Raw genomic sequence first — 7,573 nt, forward strand, 5'->3', positions numbered from 1 at the left:
GGAACATTACAACTGCATACTTATTAGTTTTACTGTTAGGGCAAATGGCTAGGTGGGTAACAAAATAAATATTCCATCAGTTTCCCTTTTCTTTTTGATGATTGAATAAATATATATAGCATATTGTCATACTCCCCCCATTACCTTTGCTCCTGACGATCCCTTCTTCTTTACAACTAGTCCCTCTCCTATTTTCACATCTCATGTGCATGAGCAAGTGTTTGTGTGTGTGCATGCGCATGTGCAGGAGCCAAACTTTTGTGCAAGCAGCCATAGTTGGTGGTATATGTTCATGACTGCAACAGGTTAGTCTTATCATAGCACCCATCCCATCCTCCATCCTCCATCCTTACATCCTCTCTGCCCTCTCCTGTATGGTGTTTCCTGAGCCTCAAAGAGACTGATAGAGACATCTCATTTGGGGCTGAGCATGGCATTTTGCCTGGTTTTGAGTATTGACACTAACCTTTATCATCTCTCACAGAAAGAGGCATCTCCCACCAAAGCTGGATAGAACACTAGCCTATGGATAGAAACATCAATACTTAGAAGGCAGTTTAACTCCATGTCCATTTACCAAAGCATCAGTAGTAGGTTCAGCCCTAAGGCCTGGTACCTTCCCAGCCAGATTTACAATACCACATATAAATTCCTTTCTGTGGAACAAGCCTCAGGTCCAACCAGAAGGCAGTTCATTGATCACCCACAAAGCAGTCATGCCATGATTGCATTGAAGGTTGGTTGGTGTTGTAACCCTCATCCATAGCTGCATAAGACTGCTGAGGACTCTTCTCCTCTGAGAGCCCACACAGCACTTGCCAAAGCTGTTACCAGCAGAGAGAGAATCTGGCTCAGTTCCAGCCTGATTCCTCTGAGTCCTGAATCTATGCTATTTCTTCAGTAGTGGGTCTTGCCATCCAGGTCTGGTGGGCAGCAAAGTACAAAGACAATAGCCTATGCTGAATCAGGAGCCGCTGTGTTTTCCCAGGCCAAAGACTCTTAGGATGATATTTCACACTGTGTACTGGGACATTTTTTAACTTAAAAACTACAGCTTCAATATATATTTGGGTGCATGTTCATACATAATAAAATGTGACTGGAGTAATATTGTGTATGGGGGCTGGGACTTTTCTTCTTGTTATAAAAGAAGTGTTCTCCCCTCTCTGTATCATTGATGGCTTACATCTCTGAGAAAAATGTCACCTCTGTTCATAAGAGGGAGGAGCCTAAACTAAATCTAAGTAAGCTTTAATCTTAAGCCTCTCTTCTAAACTACCCGTTCTTGCCACTGGGTCTTAGGAAGATGTGAAATAGCAGTAAATCTCTATTTGATTTGATCCATTAGGACTTTTGCTTTGGGAGCCAGAGAGATGGCTCAGCAGTTAAGAGCACTTGCTATTCTTGCAGAGGACCTGAGTTCAATTCCCAGCACCCACAACCATCCATAGGCACACACAAGGTACACACATATAAATGCAAGGGAAACATTCTTACACGTACAAAAATAAAATAAATTGCCGGGCAGTGGTGGCACACGCCTTTAATCCCAGCACTTGGGAGGCAGAGACAGGTGGATTTCTGAGTTCGAGGCCAGCGTGGTCTACAGAGTGAGTTCCAGGACAGCCAGGGCTACACAGAGAAACCCTGTCTCAAAAAACCAATAAATAAATAAATAAATAAATAAATAAATAAATCTTAAAAAAACTTTGCTTTAAAACGTCATGTGTATGTTTTGCCTACATTTATGTTTGTGTTCCATCTCCACGCTTGGTGCTCAAGGATAACAGAGGACATTGAATCCTCTGGAACTATAGCTGTGGATAGTTAAATGCCATGAGGTGGATGTGAGAAACTGAATCCAGGCTTCTTCAGGAACAGCAGTGCTCTTTACCACTGAGCCATCTCTCCAGCACCACATTAAGGCTTTAAATAAGAATAAACCTCTTAAAAGTTTGATTATTTAGTATAATATCTTAAACTTATTTCTCACAAATTTTATATGGAAATGTACAGTGTATTTTGATCATACTCCTCACCTACTTTCCTCTCCAACTTTTCCACGATTCTCCACTCTACTCCACGAGAACAAAACTTTGTAATGGCTCTAATATATTTCATGATTTGCATTGTCTCTTGCTAATATCTCCCCTTTTCTTCAATTACAGAGTATCACTTTGCTCTAGGAAACAGCGAAAGGGCTGTGCACTTCTGTGTGCCTTGCAATCGGATATGGTCATGTTTCTGACCTCTGGACAATGACATAAGTTTCAGAACACTTATGGTCTAAGGCTATCTTGACCCTTACATTGACCTCACAAGTGGAAGATGATATTGAATGTTATCATCCGGATCACTCTCTTGGCGCCCTTTTATGCAGCCTAATAAATGAAAATCTATATTGTTCAGTGAAAATCAAGTCAAAATGCCAAACGTTTATTTCATTTGAACTTGACCGTTTCTATGATCTATATGAAAAATGAAAGATTAACGGTAGCTGTGGCTGGCAAGATCGCTCAGCAGGTAAGATCACTCACTACTCTTGCAGAAGACCCAGGTCTGCTTTCTGGCACACACATGGCAGTTCCCAACCACCTCAGGAGCCTTCATAGCACTGCTGTCTGAGTAGCTGAGTAAGTAGGAAAATTGCTTACTGACAAAATTTACAGATTGGACTATAAGTCAAACACAATAAATAAGAACCTCAACACCAACAACAGTATGAATTAATTCTAGAAATTTGGTGGTCATTAAAAAATAAAAGACATAAAGTATGCCTTTTAATTAAAATGTCTGTAAAGCAGAATAAAAGATTAAAAATCAAGAAAGCAGTTACTTGAGGTTTTGGATTATTTCTAAGAAATGTAAGAGAAGTGACCTACTAATCATGGCTGATGCTTCTCTGGCTTTGTTAGTTCTTCCAACCACCTAAAAAAATGAATCACGAGTCTGCACAAATATCTTCAGAAACTAATTTATGAAGATAAAGTGCCCTGGTACTAAAATCTGACAAAAAACTCTAAAAGTAAATTATAGATCAAGATCTTTTATAAACACAGATGTAAATATTTTTAATGTTTTCATGGGGAAGTCAGGCAGACCTATCAGCAGAGTTCCCAAGAAGGTAGAAAATATGTAAGGCTATGTAAAAAGCCTTAACAACAACAACAAAACTAAGTTAAAAACTGTAAGAACAGAGGTTGGGAGACGGTTCAATGCTTAAGAGCGCAGGCTGCTCTTCTGGAGGACCAGGGTTCAATCCCCAGTACCCACATGGCAGCTCACAATCATCTGTAACTCTAGTCTCAGAGAATCCAATGTCCTCTTTTGGCTTCTGAGGGCACAGCACACGCATATTATACAGATACACAGGCAGAGCAACTATACACACAAAATAACAAAATTGAAAAAAATCCCAAACAGCTGTGATATTGTTATAAAAAACAACTATAAGACTCAATAAACAAAGTTAATAAAGTTAGAGACTCACAAAGTTACTTGGGATATTAAACAGTATTTAAAAAAATCAATTGCATTTTTTCCTATATTAGAATTAAAAACTGGAAATTGGAACAAAATATCATTTATAACAACATCAAAAATACAGATCACGATGATCCCGAAATAGCACAGTGCTTAAGAATCCTTACTGCTCTTGCAGGGAACCCATGTTCAGAGCTGGCCTCCTGGAGCTTCTGGGTTCATGTAGCACTCGTGAACGTCTATAGGCGCACACATGCTTTGTAGACAAATCTTATAAGGAGCAAAGGTCACTCTGTATTTAAGTAAGGCATTTATATATTCAAAATTACAAAATTTTACTGAGAAAAATGAAAGAATGCCAAATGAAATAGAAAAATGTACTGTGATTATGAGTCAGAAGTCTTAGTATTATAGATTAGCCCTTCTTCAAATCCATCTGCTGACTCAATGAAAATGAAGAATATCTCTTAGTATTTACATCAATACTCCCTTACTTTTGGTATTTCAGTTTTAAAAGTTCTTCAAGTCAGGTATTTCTCTTCAAGAGCACTGGTTACCTTTCCATGTGAATTTTAGAATCCATCTGTGAAAGCCCTTTCCCCACTAAGATACCTTTAAAGGCGCTTGCCACCAAGCCTGGGGACATGAGTTAGATTCCTTGCATGCACAAGGTAGAAGGAAAGAATTGAATAACTGTAGAATCATTTATAAAGCACATCTTAAAGATTTTGGGGAGGCAGCCAAGAACCCTGGCCTGTGCTGTTTTGGGGTCATCTGGGGCCCCCCAACCAACGACTCATAAGAACATATCCTATGCCTGGCACTGGGGTAAATTTTTAATAACCTATGGCTTCTGGTAGCAGTGGTATCCACTCATGCAGTGGATAACTCAATTCAAACTCCAAAACTGAACTATGTTTGTGTCAGCCATTGCATTGGTAAACTTTGATATGCAATATACAGATTCACTTGGACACAGGCAACTGTTAGCAATCAGAAGTGGTTTTCACTGAAAAAAATCTTCTCGTCTTCAAGCAGGAACTATTGTGTATAGGAAGGGAAAGCAGAAAGCACCCTCAACCTTTCTGTAGTCCAGTGCTCCTCAGCCTTCCTAATGCTGTGACCCTTTAACACAGTTCCTTGTGTTGTGGTGAGCCCAAACTATAAAATTATTTTTGTTGCTACTTCATAACTGTAATCTTGCTATTGCTATAGGTCATAATGTAATATTTGACATGCAGGATATCTGCTCTGCGATGCCTGTAGGGGTCCTGACCTGAAGGCTGAGAACCACTGCTTTAGTCAACTCTTTGCTGGCAGACAAAGGCTTCCCAGGGAAGCGGAGGGATGTGCATTGAGAAACATTAGAAGCCACACTTCTCTAAGAACATTGCCTGCATGCCTCATTCAGTGCCAATTTCTATGGAGTTCTCAGGGCCGGGTGTGATGGCTCATGCCTGTGAACCCCTCCACTTGGGAGACTGAAGCAGGAGGACTGAGAATTCCAGGACTTGTGGTTCTCTGAAGATAGATGTGGTTGTCTTAACTTTTTGTTTGTTTGTTTGTTTTGTTCTGTTCTCATAGCTCACCATCCTAGGCAGGTAAATACATTGAGATACAGGAAAAATAAAGGTAGTTTAATTTGGCTCTCTCCCTTTAAAAAAATGCCAATCTATTTTTAAAAGAAGGATTTATTTTTATCTTCAAATTATGTGTATGTGTGTGGGCAGGGGTGAGAGAGGGGTGTGTGCATGTGTGTACATGTGACCCTGAAGGCCAAATGCTTGGATCCTCCTGCACCTGGAGTTATAGGTGCTTGTAAGCCTTGCGATGTAGGTGCTAGGAATTGAACTTGCATTCTCTGTAAGAACGATGTGTGTTCCTAACTGCTGAACCAGATGTCCCATCTTTGTCTTTGTTTTAATTGCTGAACCAACACTCTTGGTTCCTTGTCCTTGTTTTTAATGACATATTAAAGGAAATACATACCTTCAAATTAAAAAAAATGATTTTAATTGTCATGGTGTGGGTAAGTGCTTAGTAGAGAAGGGAAGGATGAATTTCTATATGAATATGTAGGGGTAAACATAATATATACAGGATCATCACCACTTGAAATTTAGGACATCCACTGAAGGCTTGGAACATAAGCTATGGGTAAAGGAGAATTCTTGATTCAGTCTCACAGTGAATAATAGATGGCATTGATAAATCTAGTTCTTGTGTTGGCTTTTGATACTTTTTTTTAAGATGATGAATGTAAAAACATTTTCTTGGGATAGTCAGGGATAAAGTTTATGTACATAGATTTTTGATATCCTAGCTTAATCTGGCAAAAAAAAAAATGGAGTAGTTAGCTCCATCATATCTCTTAGACTTTTAACTAAACACAGAGAATAACTCCATGTTGGGTTCTTGAAGGGAGTTGCTGGATGCTGCTAGACTCTCAGAAAAGTCTTCTCTTTTACAGAGAAGACTTTACAACTTGGGAACCAGAAGGTCAAGGTTTCCCATAGCAATACAGGAGCCTATGAATAGCATCCCAAAGAAGGAAGGCATGCCTCTCCCAAGTACACTTAAGCCATTAGAATTTGTGTTTAGTGGAGGCTCCAAAATTCACCTCAGATAGAACAATATGAGTATTTCAAGTTAGGCCATGACAACCTGAGAGAAACCTCTATAGGGTCTGGGCAGACAATTTAGTTCTAAGAAGAATGGCTTCTTCCTGGGCTCCTGGAATAAGTGAGCCACAAAAAAATTAAGTAAGCACACACACACACACACACACACACACCTCAGGAGACTGTAGGCAACAAAGAGTTATGTATCTTGACCAATAGATATGGTATCTGTCCAGGTTACCATAGCAGGTTAGTGCTATGGGCATGCGCACTCAGGGTGACTACTTAAAGTCGTGACTTGATATTGTTGAAACGGCTCCTCCTTGCTGATTTTAGTGGTGGAGTTAGACTGTAGATTTTGCAATTCTGTCCAGGGGACCTACATGAAATTCTTCTACAGCTTAGCTCACATACCCAGTGAACAGGAAGGATTTATTCCTCCTATTAGCTAGACTCAGAAAAGATATTAAGGGATCTTCTTGATTGACTGATCGCCTGATTGTGTTAATTAGAGGATGCAGATTTAGAAAAAGCTGTTCTTACGAGATGCAGTGATTACCTTCTGATTGCCATGACTGAACATCTGACATAGCCGACTTAGAGGGAGAGGGGATTGTTTTGGTTCAGCTCATCTTTGTGGGAAAGCCTGGGGGTGGGGGTGGGGGGTGGATCTGGCTCCTGGACACGGTGGCTTGTGGTATGCTGCTTGCTCATATCTTAGTCGATGAGGAAGCCCAGAGAGGGGTGTATTAGCTGGTTTTCTCCTCTTTCCCATTTTTTAAATTCAGATTGTGACTCCAACCTGTGAGTTGGTGACACTTACATTCAATATGGGTTTTCCCCCACTCAGTTACGATATCACAGACATACCCAAAGGTGAACTTCAGGAATAGTCAAGATATTTCCTAATCCAATGAAGCTGGCCATCAAAATTAACCACCATGGGGATCTTTCATAATGTAAGTTATATCAGGCAGGTATTCAATCCCAAATGCTTCATGCCTCCCCATTACTCTTTGGTGAAACAAAAATTCTTTACTTGGCCCTTTGGGTTTGTGTACTCTGGCCATGCCATCTCTCTAGTTATTCCATTTGCCACGTTAGACCACCATCATCTTTACTACAAAAGGGCTTTTACCCGGCTATTCCTGCTGTTCAGGATGCCCAACGCCTGGCTAATTCTTGTCTTTGTGGTCTTAGGTTAAGTCCCCTCCTAACCCTTCCTCTCCCCAGTTAGAGTCTCCATATGCTCTCTTTCTCACACACACTTTACTGTTCCTTTATAACCTCCATCATGGTTTTAATGGTTTAAATAATTACTCAAACAGAGTATAACAGTTTGCCAGTAGATGGCAAGTTCCAGGAGGTCAGAGACCTGCTGTGCTCAGAGCCCAGTGGCCATGTGGCAAGAGTTCTGTAGAGTTCCTGAGTATCAGGTTATTAATTCTTTTTTTTTTTTTTTTTTTTTT

Source organism: Mastomys coucha, unplaced genomic scaffold (genome assembly GCF_008632895.1).
Source record: "Mastomys coucha isolate ucsf_1 unplaced genomic scaffold, UCSF_Mcou_1 pScaffold1, whole genome shotgun sequence".
Classification (NCBI taxonomy): domain Eukaryota; kingdom Metazoa; phylum Chordata; class Mammalia; order Rodentia; family Muridae; genus Mastomys; species Mastomys coucha.